General features: G+C 50.2%; 1 protein-coding gene across 1 annotated transcript in view; it reads right to left on the minus strand.

Annotated features, from left to right (window-relative positions):
* Positions 1-19,371, minus strand: part of LOC147727732 (sulfotransferase 6B1-like) — a 467,748-nt gene that overhangs the window by 441,949 nt on the left and 6,428 nt on the right. The gene's annotated exons all lie outside the window — the stretch shown is intronic.

Raw genomic sequence — 19,371 nt, forward strand, 5'->3', positions numbered from 1 at the left:
TCATATAAGTTAAGCGGAGTGACAAAGCGAACGGTCCTGAAGAATGCTAAGAAACTTTTTGGTCTATTAAGGCAGAAACATGTTGACCTCATCCTAATAGGGAACATCTGTATCCCTATTTTCACTAAGCCTTTTTAATCTATCCACTGGGGACATAAATCAAGGATTGACCCTGTCAACTAGGAGAAAGTTTTAATTCACAATTTAAATAATTTTTTTGCACTCTGCCCCTCATTCTGCCCTATACTGGATAACATAAAACACCTCACACTCCTCTCTTATGGGGGAGTTGTAGCCCACACTAGGTACCTTGCGGTCCCAGTGTGCAAGAAGAAGCCCAATGATGAAGCATGTCACCTTAGGGTGAGTGAGGGTTCTCGTCTTCACTCAAGTGTGCGTCTGTCCCTTCCCCACTCACCATTGTTATTTTGATGAGTAGCTAGAATCTACCATCCGGGTCCCATTGTGTGAGTTTATATCATATGGAGGGGTACAGTAGATGGTAATTATTCCTCCCACTAGAACCCCTATAGTGAGATTATATAAAGTAAAAATCATGTGCATCAAATTTTTATTAGATTTTCATTCATGCAGGCCTATGATTCCAATACCTCAACAGATATCAGGTAATCTAATTTAGCCTAACCTAATAGCTATAAAATGCCTCCAAACTCAGGGGCACTTACCTTCCAACTGATGTTTCTCCAACTGCACATAATTATTTTGCAACTTTTCTCTAATGCAAAGCATTCCATAGCCTTACATATAGACAGGATAAGTATAGTGATAACCTGGTAACCTCTTTGCATGCACTTTCACAATACTCTTTCTTTTTGAGTTAGCATTTCAAAAGAAAAGTCTATATTTCACTAATAATTTCCTCAATTCAGAGATGGAGCCATATGTCATTCAAGATTTGTTTAACAAATGTCTTCAGATCTCAGCAGTGGGAACTTAAAAATCTGCAATTGTCCCTCTGGCACAGACCCACTTGTGCTCTAATAAGAAGAGCGGTACCTGTCTCAGCCAGACCTTAAAAGCAGGAGGCGATGCAATTGGGATTCTTCATGTTTGAGACTCTTGCCCGAAACAATGGTCCGGGTGGTGCTCAGAGATATAAAGGCATACAAAATGAGATGTTTACTGACACTATGTGGGATTCTTCTGATGGCAGTCCAACTGGTGAAACATAACAGGAGAGGGAGAAGTGTAGACGTGTGCTCCGTCCCACCTATCCAATTCATTGAACAACAACAGAACGAGTCTCCTGCCCATTTTGCCTATGTTCCTAAAAAACGACTTTTTTCATCTTGTCAAAAGTGTAAATGACGGGGCGTGGCTACTGGCCGGAGAAGATGGCCGCAGAGTCTCGGAGCTCCGGAGTCGTAACAGCCCTTAACCTACTATCCGCACACTTATCCACATTACAGGAGTCCGCTGAGGGGATCCCCCTGCATTGGAATGCGAGCGGCATCCAACTGAGCGGTTCTGGTTCCCCAGGGATGCCCACAGCCATCAGAACCGTCGTCAAGCTGCCAGCGGCCCTGCAGGGCCAGTACAGCCGGGGACCCTATTGATCCTGCAGCCTGAGACGAGGGCGTGGTGCACGGAGGCGCGCACATAATCAACGCAAGGACCTGAGCCGCCTCTACACCGGCTTCGATCGTCATCCCTCTGGTGACTACGACACATCCTTGCCCCTGTGCCGGGATGGCGGGCAGGGGGCCCAGAAACCAGACCGTCCAGAGTAAGCTAGACAAGTATGCTTACGACAAGGGACCCTGCACTACGCCACCTCGGACTAAGTCACAGGAGGCCGATGGAGGGAAGAAGATCACACTAGAGGACGTCATAAGAGCACTGAAGAACGTCCAGGAGACGGTTGGCACAATTTCAACGGACGTTTCGTTACTGCGTGCAGACCTCCACAAAATGGCGGACAGGGTGAAGGAGGTAGAGATAGTGTCTAAATCTCTGGTCCAGGACACTTTGGACCTGCAAATGTCAGTGGCCCGTCTCGAAAAGGACAACAAGATGCTTATGGAGAAGCTGGACGACCAGGAGGTGTGCGCAAGATGCAACAACGTTCGGATTATAGGTATTCAGGAATCGGAGGGATCCCAAGCTATGGATCTCTACGTCGAAGACCTGATCAAGACCAGGCTACAGCCGAAGGGCCTCTCCCATTTCTTCTCTGTGGAGCGTGCCCACTGGGTCCCGGGGGGAAGGCCTAAGCCAGGGGTCCCCCCGATACCTGTCCCGGCTCGCCTCTTTAACTTCAGGGACCGAGATGCCATTCTCCAGGCGGCAAGAATCTCCCCCCCCCATCCAGGTTCAGAACTCGACCATCGCCTTCCTCCCGGACTACACAGTGGCTGTCTCCAGGAGGCGTCGGAGCTTCTTCGAGGTAAAGAAACGACTCCGGGCGCAGGAGGTGCCCTATTCAATGCTTTTCCCCGCGAAGCTGAGAGTGATGGATAATGGACAGACCTGGTTTTTTGATACTCCAGAGGCAGCGCAGGACTGGTAGGAGGGATGGCGTCCCACGAACAGAAAAGATCGACGACCTAAACCGCACCGCCGCCGAGAAGGAGAAGACTCACCAGACAATCCAGGCCCTGATAGCCAAGATGCCTGACAAGACTTTACCCCGGAGGAGGAGTGAACATGACAATACAATAATGACTCCTTTGCATTGAGGGTAGCAGCATTCATTTTGTCTCCTCTGCGGATTTGTTGTTCTAGACTGGGGGAACCTGAAGGACTCCGAACTGGCTGTCGACTCATAGGACTCTTTCCCCTGATCGCAAGTATTGCAACTATGGGTGGGAGAGAGCGCTCTGCTGTGTTGGGGTGGCGGGAAGTTTGGAGTTCGCTGAGCAGGGAGGCAGGGAGGGGGGATGATTTTTTAGGTGGGAAGGGTATGGTTGCAACTGATTCTGTTGTTCCCATTGTTTTTTTAAAAGTTGTACTTTGGTTCGACGGTAACTTTCATCACAGGACAGCTTTTTATTACACTATGTTTGCTTTGCGGGAGATTTGCAATATGGAATGTCTGACTCGCTTCCCCGCCGATACTGACTAAGACCAAAGCACAGGAGTTACAGGCTCCTCTTCCAGCCCTTACTTTGCTTACCTGGAATGTGTGTGGCTTGGGGGACAAGGTAAAGAGGGGTCTTGTGCTGCAGTATCTGAAACGATGTGGACCAGCGGTGGTATTCCTACAAGAAACACACCTGGTGGGGTCTGCGACCCGAGCGATGGACAGATGGGGCTACAAAATGGTGGCCCATGCTGAGTTCTCCTTAGGTTCAAGAGGGACTGGGATACTTATTAAAAAAAAATTCCCTTTTTTGGTGCACCAGACTCGGGTTGATGACCAGGGCCGATTTGCAGCGCTAACCTGCCAAAGAGAGGGAAGGATGTTTAATCTGGTGTCTGTGTATGTACCCCCTGCACTCCACGCGCAAGCTCATACAGCTCTCACGACATTTCCCCTAGCGCTACCGGCTGCGACACTCCTGATAGGGGGCGACTTTAACGACATCATTGATGGATCCCTAGATAGATCCCCTGCTAGGACGGAACCACGGGGTGGGCGACGTCTCCTTGGTTTAGTAGAGGCCCTGGGCCTAACAGATGGCTGGAGGTTCAGGCACCCACTAGAGACGAACTTCACTTTTTTTTTTTTTGTTAAAGATATTTTTATTGAGAGTACAGGAAGGAAGAAATAACAGAAGAGAGAAAGGATGGAAACATATGTAATGCAAAAAGAGCCCTCGCAGGAGCTAACTCCACATGGCCAAGTAGCAGTAACCTTGATGAGATTCGTACAGCGTGACAGTCCTAGGTAGGATAAGTCTCAAAGTCCGCCAGCCAACAGCGTCGTGCCCAATGAAGAACCCTGGAGGGGCATCAACCCACATTGGCACCAGGCAAAAGCTGTCCGAGTCAGAGGCGTATTCGACCAGTTCAAGTTGCGCCTCCATGTGTCTTGGCCATGAGAAAGACGTTGCAGCGAGGTATAACGGAAAAACCCACCCCCCTTGAACAAACAAACCAAATCCCCCCCCGAAGGCTCCAGCCACCTACCAACCCCCCTCCCCCCAGTGGTGGCAGTCCAGCAGCAGGCATTCACTCAAACAGTCTTCCCACCTGAAACAAATGTAGTGCACGTAAGGTGGGTGGACAGACCGCCGATGGCAAACCTCGAGAAAGGAAGCAGACTAGCGGGCCCCACCTGAAAGTGAAATTCTTAAAGTCACCTCTGAAAACATCAGCCATACGTTCCACACTCAACAGCTTCCACAACTTAGCAAACTAGAGGAAAAGTGCAGGGGCCTCCTTCTTCTTCCAAGCCGCAGCCAAGGTCAACTTGGCCGCACCTATGCAGAGCCAAAGGATTTGTTTGTCTGCCTTGGTCTGATGCTCTAAAAGCGGGTCCCGAAGACCCAGGAGCACGAAGCCTATGGAGTCCGGAATCGGGTAACCCAACACATCTTTAATATGAGACAGTATCTCCCCCCAATAGGGGCGTATGACAGGGCAGTCCCACCAAATATGGCGAAAATCCCCAAGGAAACCACAGCCTCGCCAACACCTATCCGATGCAGAGGGAAAAATCTTTTTCAATCGGGTCGGGTAAAGATACCAATCCAGCATTGTTTTCATCACGCATGCAATTGTGGAAGGTGAGCGGCTCATACCCATGGAACAAGTGTGTGAGTGCGTGGCAACCCCCCGCCCTCCACCCGTCAAAGGGGCCTTCAACGAGGGCTGGCGGAAAGGCCGGGTTAAAGTAGATAGGCGTGAAGGGGTATGGGAAGGAGGTCCACCTCTTGTCACTAGAGACCGAGTCCCATACCTTCAGAGTGGTACTCGTAGGAGTGCTAATGTAGGCGTTACGAGGCCGATCTCCCTTCGCCTTCCAAACCAGCTCCCATATCGATCTTCCTGCCACACTCCTGTCCATATGTAACCAGTGCTTCTCCAACTCCATTTGGGTCCTCCACCCTTCTTCAGAGGCCGACGCAGCGTAGGAAAGGAAAGTCTAGCATGGCCTCCCTGCCAGATATAGTGCAGAATCATGGATTTAAGACGCCTAAAAAAATCCCCCTCCAAAGTGATAGGGAGTGCTTGGAACAGGTACAAGAGCTTGGGGCGCATCGTCATCTTAATGGCATGTACGCGACCCATCCAAGAGATGAACATGGGCTTCCAACGATTAAGCTCGGTCTGTATCCGGGTCAGCAGGGGGGGAAGTTGGCCGCATACAAGGTAGCAACAGACGAGGTCAGCCTGACCCCAAGATACTGTATGGAGGAGCTAGACCACGACAGGGGCGTGAGTGGTCGGATGCGGTCCACCTCAGCGGGCGGCAGCGTGAGATTGAGGATGTAGGATTTGCCGGGATTGACCCGAAAACCCGCCACCGCTTCGAACTGAGAAAGCACTTCCTGCACCCGTGGGAGGGAGTTCCCCGGGTCCGCTAGTGACAATAGAACGTCGTCAGCAAAAAGGGATATTTTATGCTGCTCCCCCGAAAAGGGGAGACCAACAATATCCGGGTCCTCCCGCACCCTAAGGGCAAGAGGCTCGATGCTGAGCGCAAAGAGTAGGGGAGATAGGGGGCAGCCCTGCCTCGTACCCCGGGAGTGTGCAAAGAAGGGTGAAACATGGCCATTCACCATAACCCTCGAGCGTGGACCATGGTAGTTGGCCCGAAGCATATCGATAAATTTGGGTGAAAAACCAAAGGCCTTCAAGGTACTAAAGAGGAAGTTCCAATCCACCCGATCGAATGCCTTTTCATTGTCGAGGCCCACCAAGACCGCCGGGATCTAAAAGCGATTAGCCTTCTCGATCAGGTGAATCAGCCTTCTGGTGTTGTCGTGGGTCTGGCGACCTTTTATGAAGCCCGATTGGTCGGGGTGAATAAGAGCAGGCATGAGGTCCTGGAGCCGGGCAGCCAAGATAGAGGAGTACAATTTAGCATCCACGTTTAACAGGGCTATGGGCCGGTATGACTCACATTTAGAGGGATCCTTCCCGGTTTTGGGAATAATCGAAATCATTGCTTCCGCCATGGTGCCCGTAGTTTGGCCCGCCTCCCTCATGCCATTGAAAAGAGTCACCAAAAAATCCCCCAGCTCTGAAGCAAATGTTTGATAGAAGGGAGCTGTAAAGCCGTCTGGGCCAGGCGCCTTGAGCAGTTTAAGGGACCTAATGGCGGACAACACCTCCTCCCTAGTGAAGGGGGCCTCCAGAAGGTCATTCCATTCCTTGGAAACCTGCGGAAGTGGATAAGCCCCTAAGTATTCCTGCTGCTCTGCAGGTGCCAGGTGATCTGCCGAGTATAGGGCGGCATAAAAGTCGCCGAAAAGCTCCGCCTTGACCGCGTCCCTATGTTCCAAGGCGCTGGAGGGCGCCCGGATGCCACCCACATATTCCCTCTCACGCTTATCACGGAGCTGCCGAGCCAGATGCCTCCCCACTTTATTGCCTTGAGCATAAGAGAGGCGCCGTAGGCGCAAGAGGGTATACTCCGCCCGATTATTATAGTGGGTCCTGAGTTTACCCCGCACCGCAGCAAGAGGGCGAAGAGTCTTTCGAGAAGGATTCTGTTTATGCGCAGTTTCAAGTGTCGCCAGCTCCGCCTCCAGCGCCTCCCTTTCCTCGCGCCTAAGCTTGTTCAGGGCGGAGTTCAACGCAATGCACGTGCCCCGTGTCGTCGCCTTAAAGGCGTCCCATTGGGTGAAGACCGAGGTGTCCCCAGCTTTGTTGAACTTCAAAAATTCGCCAATGGCTGCCCTAAGTTTTTTGCAGGATTCCTCATCACGTGTAAGGGAGATAGGGAAGTACCATTTGCGGTGTGGGGACGTCTCTGGGGCCCAAGTCAAGCATGTTGCCAAAAGACTGTGATCTGATACAGAGAGCGGAAATATTCTACTTTCACGCAAGTCCCCCTGCAAAGACTGATTTAGAAAAATGTGATCGAGATGTGAATACGTGTGGTGAACATGGGAATAGAACGTGTAATCCCTAGTGTGGGGGTGGAGGGCGCGCCAACTATCAATAAGGCCTAGACTGTCCAAGGCCTCGCGCAACTCAGGGGAGAAGAGACCCGCCACCGTCCTTTGTTGGTGTGAGCAATCAAGACTTTTGTCCCAAACCAAATTGAAATCCCCCATTACTATCAATGCTCCCTCCCCAAAGTCCCCCACCTCCCTCATGAAGGCCTCAAGGAACCCATTCTGGCCCGTATTTGGTGCATAGATAACCACCCACGTGCAAAGCTTACCAAGGAGCATCCCCTACACCATCAGCCATCTTCCCTCCTTGTCATCTCGCACCCCCATGGGTTGAAACTGAAGTGTAGAGCGGAACAGAAGTGCCCCCCCCGGTGCTTAGTAGTGGCAGAGGATTTGTAAATCAGTGGGTATTGCCTATGCTTAAGCCTAGATTCGTCTTTACGGGCCAAATGAGTTTCCTGCAGTCCCACCACATCCAAATGATGATCAAGAATATATTTCCACACTTTCTGACGCTTTTGAGGAGAATTAAGGCCTTTAACATTCCAGGAGCCTATCGTAACAGGCATCATTTAGTCAGTGCCCTCCCCCCCGCTCCATTCAGTGCCCCCCATAATGCCAGAATCAAATCAAACACACTCGCATTCATACCAAATCCCCTGCTGCCACCACTGAGCCCGTTCCAAAACAATCCTTCCCCAATCCAAAGGAGCCTCAAAACAATATACAAAAAAGAGAGATTCAGAACCAGAAAAAGAACAAAGAAAGTCGGACATGACCATAAAGGTCGGGGGTAGAAGACCCGGGTAATGCCCCCCTCGAATTCAGGGTCGGGGTAACCCTCCAATGGAGCACAGTCCTTCAAAGTACCTGAGGTGGTAGAGCCCCCCGGCCCCACGGCCCGCTGTTGGGGGAGCCTAGGCTGCTGAAGAGCTGTCCACCCGGCTCGACTCAGTCACCAGGGCCACCGAAGCCAAAACCTCTCCCCTCTCACTTTGGCTCGCCGATGGAGTCGGACCCTCTGCCACACCATGTCGGCCCACTCTCTGCCACGCTGGGGAGCGGGAACGGCGACGTCTTCTCGGGGAGGCGCTAGCGCCCGCCGACACGGCTGCTTCCTCCATGCCCAGAAGTTCCTTGGCGGCTGCCAGAGATCTCACTTGCACCAGTCTGTTCTGCCATCTGAAAATGAGCCGAAAGGGGTGACCCCAGGAGTAGGACACCCCGCGCTCCCGCAGGAAAGCCGTGATCGGGCGGAAGTCCCGTCGCTCTTGCAGTGTGGAAGCCGCCAGGTCTTGAAAAAGCTGAGGGTTGTGCCCTCGAAAGTGCAAGTTGTCGGTGTCCCTTGCTTTCCATAGGATTTTCTCCTTCAATTGAAAATTATGGAAACAAACCAGAATGTCAGGCGGCGGCGAGCGCGTGCCACGCGGCAGCCCAACCCGATGTACTCTGTCCATGCGAACCTCCGTGAGGTCGTCCTCCGCCAGAATTTGCAGAAACAAGGCCTCCACATACTCCCGCAAGTTCTCACCCTCTCCTTCCCAGGGTACCGCTCGGATTCGAATGTTATTACGACGGAACCGGTTTTCCAAATCTTCGCAGTGGGCCTGAAGATCTAAGTTCTGCTCACGTAGCCGGAGCATGTCCTGCTGTAGCTGATGGACGTCACCAGTGAGGCCCAGATCATGGTCCTCCAGGGTCGCACTCCGTTCTCCGATGCCATCTACATCTCGACGGACCTCACGTAGATCGGAGGCCAGCTGCGGCTTCAGTTCTGTGATATCGTCCTTGATAGACGCAAAAAGTTCAATCAAAAAGGCCTTCGTGACTGGGCCCTCTCCGTCGTCCTTGGCCGGGGACTTGCTAGAGCCGGGGGGCGATCCGGACGGACCTTTCCCAGGACCGTCCTTCCCTGGCCTATTCATGCGATTCCTCGTCGTCATGATGCGGCGCCTCAGCCAGCCTCTGGGCTCCTCGCGACCTCCCGGAGCGTCCCGAGATATCAGGCCGCGCTCCCTCACACCTTCCGCGGTCTCTGCGTCGTAGGCACCGGGAGGCCGAAGCGATCAGAAGGCAGCACTCGCCGTGTCTCTCAACGCCCGTTGAATCGCCTCCAAGGCATAGGGGGTTAGGGGCGAGACGGCACCTCTTCTTCTCACAGTCTTCTGCGCTGTCCAGCAGCCGCTAGACATGTCGGCGCCTCCTCGTCAACTCCGCTCAGGCGCCGATAGCCAGATGGATCACATGGGCGCCGGGTGGGCTCGCGACGATCCCAGTCGGGGGGTCCCGCAGTGCAAGCGCTACACTAGACAACTTGCTGAGGTCCAGAGTTCCCTCGTGCCAAGAGCCGGTGCAAATCAGGCGAGGCTCTGTAGGCCGCACCAGCGCTCGTGCGTCACCACCTCGACACCTCGGCTAAGTCCGCCGTTCCAGGTCGTAGCTCGACGGGAGAAGGCTCAAACGCATTCAGGGCACCTTAGTGACCCCAGGAAGTTCAATTCCGGAGCTGAAATCGCCCCAATTCAGCTAAACAAAGCTATGAATGGCTCGGGGTGCCGGAGGAGCTCGCAGGCACGTCTTACTCCGTCGCCATCTTGGCCACGCCCCCGAACTTCACTTTTTAATCCCCAGTACACACCTGTCATACGCGCATTGACTATTTTCTGTTGTCTGCAGACGCCCTAAAATGATTGGTTGGAGGTCACAGTACGACCAAGAGGTATCTCAGACCCTTCCCCAATCCTTTTAACATACTCCCTTCGCCAGGTGGGCAGAAGACGAATGTTTCCGCTGCACGCCGGTTTCCTTCAGGTGGCCCCTGTCATGGCAGCCCTCACGCACACCACTAAGCAGTACTTCCTAGAAAATCAAGGTACGGTGGACTCCCCCGGTATGCTCTGGGAAGCCTACAAGACGGTCCTGCGTGGGCAGGCGATGGCCTCGATCACAGGGCATAAGAGAGAACAGAGGGTGACTTTGGATTGCCTTGAGAGGGAATTATCTACTGCTGTTGCGTACCAGGAGGCCCACCCGTCCCCGGGAGCTACACGTACGGTTCGCCTTAACCAGACCGAAGTCCTAGCCTTACAGAGAGAGATGGTTCATGCCATGATCTAATCCACCCGACATAGGATATACGAACTGGGACATAAGGCTGGGAAGATGCTGGCCTGGCTGGACAGGAAGGATAGGGCGTCCAGAGTTATTGGTCAGTTGATGTCCCCCGCCGACTCCATGGTCTCCGAACCTGCTGGTATAGTTAATATGCTAGTGGATCACAACGAGAGAATCTATGCCCCTCAGGCGTCTCACACAGTCTCTGAGGCCTACGAGTATATTAAAGATCTTACGATACCAAGGCTCTCCTCGGAAGCGGTGCTTCTCTTGGAGGAGGACATTACGATTGAAGAGGTGCAGGCTGCTCCCTATGCACTTGCATCTGGCAAGGCGCTAGGTCCGAATGGGCTTCCAGTTGAACTCCATAAGAGGACGATTCAAACGACGGCCCCCTTCTTCCTCCACATGTTATCGGATAGCCTTGACCGCGGGGAGCTACCGAGAGATCAGCGGTTTGCAACTATAGTTGTAATCCATATGCCGGGTAAACCGGTTGCGGACTGCGCTTCCTATCGTCCGATATCACTCATTAATGCTGAGCCCAAAATACTAGCTAAACTACTCGCCTCGAGGCTGACTCCCCACCTTGCATCCCTGATTAGCCCGGACCAATCTGGTTTTATGCCTCATCGAAGCACGGCTCTTAATCTTCGTAGGCTTCATCCAGTCATGGCATGCTCTGCACTTATAGAAGAACCGGCAGTCATCCTCTCACTGGACGCAACCATGGCGTTCGACACAGTCGAATGGCCATACTTGTTCGCGGGGCTCCAACATATGGGCTTTGGCCTTAAGTCCTGTGCCTGGATACGCTTATTATATACCAAACTATTGGCGCATGTTGCTGCCAATGGTCACATCTCACGAGACTTCCCTCTGGGCCGTGGCACGAGGCAGGGATGCCCCCTGTCCCCGATACTTTTTGCATTGCTTTTGGAGACTCTTGCGATATGGGTCAGGTGGGAGCCTTCCATCAAAGGACTCCATTGGACTGCCGGGTGGGAGGACTGCATAAGCCTCTATTCAGATGATATACTTTTATATCTCACCTCCCCCAAGAAATCCATTCTCAAGCTATTGAACGTCTGTGAGAAATTTGGTAGGGTGTCCGGTTATAAGATCAACTGGACCAAGTCCGTCCTCCATATTCTGTCTGGCGCATCTCCCATGCTTCCTCAGAGCTGTTCCTTACGTGTTGCGACGGCACCGTTCAAATATCTAGGTGTCTTTATTACCTCAGATCCCGACGAATTTTATGATTTGAACCTTGCACTACTACTGGAAAGGTTTAGGCGCGACGTTAAGGTGTGGCAGTCTCTTCCCCTTACGCTCCTGGGAAAGGCGGCACTGTACAAGATGATGGCACTGCCGCCCCTTTTGTACGTGCTTGAAAACTCCCCGTTTCTGGTCCCACCGGCTTACTTCAGATCAATTGCTGCGGGGGTGTCTCACCTGCTTTGGGGAGTGTGGCCGCCCCGAATTGCCCAGGATAAACTGACCAGAAGTTGGTATGATGGGGGGGATAGCGCTCCCGAACATTGAACTCTACTACTGGGCGGCTCACTTAAACAGATCAATTTCTGGTTACATGCCCCACAGACTGAGCCGGCGTACTTTGCTGATAGGCAATCTCTTGAAGGTAGGGGTCTACTCCGTAATCTTTACTCCGGCCGCCCTCCGTTGGACCTAGTGGGTCCGACCCACCACACAGTACAGTTATGGTGCAAGGCCAATAGACACCTTAAGTGCAAGGACGTTATCACACAACTGACACCACTGTGGGACTCCTGGCAACTGGGCTTCCTCCGAAACAGTAAGGGGTTCCAGGCTTGGGACTCCATTGGTTTATCGGTGATAGGGGACATATGGAGGAAGGGTGACGAAGTCGACTTCGGCCACCTGCAAACGCAATATGACATGTCCCAGACGGAGAGGTTCAGGTATCTGCAGATCACACATGCGTTGCACTCGGTTATACCGCGGGGCACTGTCCTACAGGAGTCGTCCCCACTAGAGGGCAGACTTCTGACGGACCACATGCCGGATAAGGCCACTACCTTCACTTACAGGAAACTCATTAATAAACTCCCGGATGTGATGTCACAGTTGAAAATGAACTGGACTGAAGAGGTGGGTCCCTTCGATGACTCCGAATGGCAGGAGGCCCTTGCTTCACCTCGTGAAACAGCCATCCCCTCCAGGATGAAACTGGTCCAATTAAAGATACTACACTGCACTTACTACACTAGGATGACTTTGTATTAAATAGATAGAGCCGCGGACAGATACTGCCTTCGTGGCCGTGGGGAGGGGAGAGCGTTCTTCCACACCATTTGGGACTGTAGGAACATAAATAGCAAAAGAGTACAAAGTTCCCCCGGGGAAAAGAACAACTAAGAGGTATGTGTGTGTATGGGAGTAGAGAAGAAGCAGGGAACAGGGTGTTCCCTTGTTAGAACTAGAAGACCTCACACACCCAGAAAACTAGGTGTCATGCTTCATCATTGGTCTCCTGCTCCTCGTCAGACTGGCGCTGCAATGTCCGACGGGCGCCGTAGGCGCTCTTTGTTGGAGTTCTTTTGTTCCAGCCAATGGTTGAGTGCGTGAGAGGGGTCTGGTGAAGGTGTAGTCGTGAGGGAATAGTGAGATTAAAAGAAGGTAGGTCAGTCCACAAGGGTCTTTATTCACGTAGCTGACTCCCTTAGTTAAAAGGGGTGGGAGGGGAGATAGGGACTGTGAGGGGCACAGTGTGCTAACTCAACCCTCTAAATAGGTCGACATGTTTCTTGCCCAACTGGCAGTTCTTCAGGACCTCGGGTGCTTGGTACTACACAATGAAAAAATAATAAAATAAAGGAGAGAGATACAACCTCACTGGGTCAATCAGGGAGCAGACCAAGTGGTCCTGCTCTAGCGGGGAGACCTAAAAGAAATGTGTAGAAGTAAGCCGGGTGCATTGACAGTGGCATTATCTCAACAACAATAGGTCACCACAGTACTCCGCAGAACACACATACACAGAACATTAAACATGGATGTATCAAAAGATACATTAAATGGGCAACTCAAAGTAGTTTGTCCATAGCCAAAACAATGTGGTGTAACAGTAATAAGAGCATTTATCAAATGAATGAAGAGGCTATCACAAGGTAACGAATGATGGGACTAGTTCTTACCCTAGGAGTATCACTAGTGGGCCCCGCAGTCTGTTCCCGTGGGGCTGCTCGTTAAGGTAAGGTACCTGTAAGAACGAGACATATACATGCACACAGATAGTGTACTGGGTGTCAGTTTAAAGTTTGGTAAGGGGGGAGAGAGAGAGAGAGAGCATATAAGAGGCCTCGGTGTCAAAAAGGCCAGTAGTGAGGCTGTTAGAAACGAACATGCCTCTTGGTTATATGGCCAGGAACGGCTCGTTGTTGTTCCCGCCTCCACCTCCAAGGCAGTGCCGAGTGAAGTCATGCCTCAGAGAAAACCCACCTGGATGGCGTGTATGGACTGTAGGAACATGACAGCGTACTGGACAGCAGTAATGCGGACTATTTCACAAACGATAAGTATCTCTCTGCTGCTGGAGCCTCGCCGTTGTTTACTCAACGTGTGGGAGCCCAACGATTTGAACCATCGCCAGTTGGACTGGGTAACATTGGGCATGATGATAGCAAAACGCAACATTGCTTTGTTGTGGGAATCAACAGTCTCCCCAACCCTCAACAAATGGTGTAAAGATATGGATGAGGCGATGGTAGCGGAGAGGTCTGTTTTCATCCATCGTGGCTGCCCAAGTAAATGGGAGGGATTATGGGGGGCCTGGAACAGGTTCAGAGGCTGTATTTGTGATCCACCACGAACCACTGGGGAGGACGAGGACTTAGACTGATTGCCTGTAGAGCCCTCGCCTAAATGCAGTCATGATGTGATATATTGTATTACCAATTATGTTTTCTTCCTGCAAAGCCTTGGATTAATTATGACTAATATGTAACCGCTGATTTATATGTGTATGCTGTATCATGATGGAAATAATTTTAATGAAGCTGTCCTAACTGTTTTGTTAAGATGAAAATAAAAAAATATTTTTAAAAAAAAAAGTGTAAATGACTAGAAACTCACAGGGTGTTTTAAAAGAACCCTCACTCACCTACCTGGTAGGTGACATGCTTCATCATTGAGTTCCCACCCTGGTTGCCGAATGCTTCCAGGGTGTGCTGCGCCGCCTGATTAAAGCAGTGCTGGGTTTTGTTTCAGGGGTGATCTTGTGACTGTGTGCATGTCCGAGTGAAGTGATGATTTTAAAAATTGGCTGGAGATTTCCTCTCACAAGTCGTGATTTTATTTGTGGGATTCTTGGTAAATATTAAAAACAGTGGTGGATAGTTGTGGGATGATTAGTTGCTCCCACTTATCCGAGTTGTGGTTTACATGTTTCCGCCATCTTCATATGCCTCTCAATCAATCAATGAATCATATCAGGGCCAGTGTGGCATTCATCAGGACTAAAATCTGATAAGTACCATGCGTACTTAGGCATGCAGGTGAGGGGTGTCTGTGGTAAATACTTACAAACCCCCAAATAATTTTAAGACAATACTTGTTGTCTCGTGTGCTATAAGACAAAATGTTTTAAAAAGTAGAATTTAAAGACATATGTGTTTTTTTTTGGAGCCAGACAAGATCCTTTCTTCCTGATGCTCTTAATTATGAATTTGTATATCTTATATACCAAACTTTTTTGAGTACTATGATACAGCACATTTGCAGTGAAGGAGGTTCACATACTTGTTGAACCTGTGATCGTTTAAGCGAAAACCAACATAAGCATGGAGTGATTTAAGTGCATGTGTTTGAAGACTACTGTGGAAGCCATGTGGACTGTAGTGGGCTGGTTACAGGTTATGAGGCGTTGATGGTCTCCAGCATTACCAATTTGGGCAAAAATTGTCAACGCCTCTCTGAGGCAAGGTTCCATACCGGACTGTCTGAAAATAGGGCAGGTCACACCTATACTAAAGAAAGCCAGCTCCCTCTCCACAGACCTCAACAACTATTGCCCTATAGCCAGCATTCCCACTCTGGCTAAGTCATGGGAAAAATGTGTACACATTCAGCTTTGCAATCACATCGAGAACTTCAACCTCCTAGATAAACACCAATCCAGCTTCCGTCAAGGCCACAGTACTGAATCAGTTCTCACCCATATAATGGATGACCTTTTAAAAATATTAGATCATAACGAATCGTGCCAATTGATACTTCTTGACCTATCTTCCGCTTTCGACACGGTTAAACACACCAATCTACTGTCCCTACTTGAACGAAGGATGGGCCTAACCGGTCCAGTGTTACAATGGTTTACCTCATTCCTAAGCAACAGAACCCAAAGAATCAAGCTGAAACAATCATTCTCTCAACCCTCCATGGTCACACTAGGAGTTCCACAGGGATCAGCACTATCACCTATACTTTTTAATCTACTCATGGAACCACTTGCTAATGCTCTTAGTTCTTCAAATATCCTATATCACCTATATGCGGACGACTCTTAACTATATATATGAAAATCTCCTCACCAGATGACTTCATCTCCCTCAGCGCCATTCTTCATAATACCCAAAATTGGCTCAATGGCAACCACCTCATGCTCAATAATGAGAAAACTGAGTTCCTCCTCATCTCCCCTCCCAATCACACACCCAAGATAGACTTATGGCTGAAGCATCTTACCTCCTTTGATTGCGCTCCACACATCATTGACTCCGCAAAATCCCTGGGAGTTACCCTTGACAAACATTTAAATATGCAGGAACATATCTACAATGCCACCAAGGGAGCCAACCTTCAGCTGAGTATCTTAAGGAAACTTAAACCCTTCCTCCCACAGACTGATTTAAAAATGGCGGTCAAAGCTCTAGTACCACCAAGACTGGACTATGGAAGCACCACTCTATGCGGTCTTCAACAAGCTAGCTCTGATCAGGGCATCGCTTAACGCTGCGGCCAGGCTGGTCTCCGGAATAAAAAGAGTAACGATTTTTAAACTAAAGAGGGAGAAAACAATTGAACATGTGCTGTTTTGGCAGAGAAGAACTTGGAACAGATTTAATCGTAAAGAACTGTTAAGGTTTATGAAGTGGTGCCGCTCGCAGCAGTGGGACAAAGGTGGATTGTGACCCTGTTCTCCTTGCCAGCTCGTACATTTGGGACTCTGCTTTTTAATATATTTATCCCGGACCACTGCCGACTGAGGGACTGAGGACCGGAGGATTGCCTGCGAAATCGCCGTGGGGGCGGGACTGCGAGGACCAGCAGTCTGTGCGGGAGCACACCGGCCGCACCTGGTTCCTCTTCCCGCCCCCTTTATTAACTATATAGACAAGTAGCGATCCGCACATCGCGGGACGCGCGCGGGACGGCGCCGGGCAAAGCCCGGGCCAAGGGCGGGCCCGTTTGTGCCCGTTCGTGACCGGACTTGACCGCACCGGGCCACCCCTCTTGCTTCTGCTGCTACTCCTTGCTATTTTTAGTGTGGGGAGATGTCCTGTCGCGAAACAAGGAGCAAGTCCTCCATAGCTGGAGGGGCCATTGCCGGAGGTATGGAGAAATTTTTGATTAGAGCTAATACCCTAATTGACACCGAAATAAATGTCCTTGAAAAACGCTTATCTAAGGAACTTTCGGCTTTTAAGAGATCTTCCCTTGGAACATTAGCCAACGCCAAAACCTCCGAGCGGCCCACCGAGTCTATTAATAATGTTGCGGTTGGCCTAACTTCAACATTCAAGGAGACTAACCCGGGGGCTCTTTACTTGGACATTCTGGTTAATGAAATTCTCCCTGAAATTGATATGGTTCTTGATAATAATGTGTCCATTTTCTCTGAGCCCGATGTTATCTGTGACAATATGTCAAATGGGGTTAAAGAAGGGGCCGCAACTAAACGCAAAAGGCCATATAATACGAAATCGGGTGGAAAATCTAAAACAGCCAAGCTTAAACATGATACCCCCAACCCCACACTAGGTTTAACACCAACCCCTACCTAGCATGGATTTAACTTTAGAAAACCTGGGAGCTCTTTTTAAATCACTTTTATTCCCCTTAGAGTCCAAAATGGAACGGATAGAACTCCGTCTTACTAATATCGAGAAAACCACAGCTGCCATATTAGCTAAATCCCCCAAGCCCAATACTCTGTGTAACCCCCAAATCACTCCCACTGTCCCCGGTCCCCTTTTAGCGAATGACCCCACTAACCCTCCATGTCCCCCAACAGGCCGTTTAGCCCCTACTCATCATAGCAATATTAATATTCCCCCTTTGCTACCTTTAGGACCAGCCCAATCTATGGCTACTGCTAATGGGGTTACAACTGACGGCCAAATAGTTTCCCCAGCACCCGAACAGATTGCCCCTAGACCGCGCCGGCCAGACCTGCCTCCAGAAGCTAACCGCTTCATGGTAGTCTTGGCCGGAGCTCCTCCACTGGAAGCCGGGAAAGCCGAGAATTTTCAATCCCTTAAAAGCAAAGTTGTTAGATGGATGAACTGGAATAGACCTCTCCCGGCCCTCCTTCATAACGAAATTGTCATGGTTAGAAGGGTGCCCTGGCTGGGCAAAACTAGAAAGTCTATAAATGGGGACTGTATAACGGTCAGTTTCAGAGACCCTAGAACGGTCTCACACATTTGTGCAGGCTTTAATAGATCCTTCGATTCCACCATTCAGACGCTACCAGTGTCTTTTTTCTTTCCCCCCAACCCCTTGTACCATGATCGAGGTAGAGACAATTGGACTAGGGTTGAGCGGAGGGGCAGATATCGAAGGTTTGATGCAAGACCGGTTTTGTTGCCTCCGGAGACCCCTTTTTGTGATTTTAACCGATTTAGCTGTCTAGACGGTTTAGATGGAGTCGACTGACTACCTACGACTCATGTCTTAAGCCCCCCCTTCCTGATACTGGTAATAGTTCACGAGATGCTAAGGGTAAAGGTATACCAAAGGACTCAGCACCCATAATGCCTTCTACCCCTACCCATTTATTATCCCGGGGCGTAGACCCCCATGTCACACACCACCCACCAGTATCAATGGTCACCTCTGTTGAAACCTTGCCGTCAATAGGACCCATTAGTGTCACTGAGTCTACTGAACCTATAACGCGTATCTCTGGCTTCAAATTTGCTAGCTGGAATATTGCTGGCTGGAGTCGGCAAACGTTGTCCCTGGGTTGGAGTGAATCCCTTTCCCAGTTTGACGTTTTATGTTTACAGGAGACCTGGGTAACAACTGACATCATTTTCGATGGTTTTGTGTCATATATCAACCCGGCACAAAGGTCCAACATGGGCAGGGCTAAATGTGGGCTTGTAACCTTACTTTCTGTGAATTTTCCTGCTCGTGTGAAATCGCATTTGACTGTGGGCTTTCATTCACAAATCTTAAGTTTGGAACACAAAAGGGGTCATGAAACCTTGTTGATCAACCATTATAATAACATGTTTGATGTTACAAATACCTCAGTTGTGGATGAGCTCGATTTAGCAGTGAGGAATATCTGTAAAGATACCCATAAGTCCTTCGAGATCATTTGGGGTGGGGACTTCAATATCCGTACTTGCCCCCACTCCTTTACAAAAGCATGTGGGTTTGACGGGGATAATGGGGAATACCGGGCACATTTTACACATACACCTTACGGCGACGCTCTTAACTCCCTTATGCTCAACCTTGATTTATTGATCCAATACCCGACTACAGATACTGAGGGTAACATTGTACCAACTTTTGTAGGAACGAACACGGCACCTCTGTTATTGACCATCTACTGGTATCAGTACATACTGCCCCATTTTGTTCGGTCCCGATTGTTGTAAATTTTGGTAGCAGCGACCATAATGCCATTACTATGTTGACATCTATCTGGGGGTCCCCGGCCCGTGCTCAATGCATGATAGTAGAAGATATAATCCCCTGTAGGCAGAATGGTATCCGTATCAAATGGTGTGGGAATAACTCGGAGAAGCTGCTGCGTAAAATTGTGGGAGCGGGGTCTGAAGCGATGCTACCCCCCAGTGCATTATTGCTGATTTTGAGGAACTGGGCACCATAATAAAAAGATCCCTTACCTTCACCAAAGGCATATCGAAGAGTGCAGCGGCGGGCTGGTTTGATAGTGCTTGCACTAAATCCCTTCAAGAACTTAAGCGGGCTCTGTCTAAACAAC

This window comes from Lissotriton vulgaris, chromosome 3_1 (genome assembly GCF_964263255.1).
Source record: "Lissotriton vulgaris chromosome 3_1, aLisVul1.2, whole genome shotgun sequence".
Classification (NCBI taxonomy): Eukaryota; Metazoa; Chordata; class Amphibia; order Caudata; family Salamandridae; genus Lissotriton; species Lissotriton vulgaris.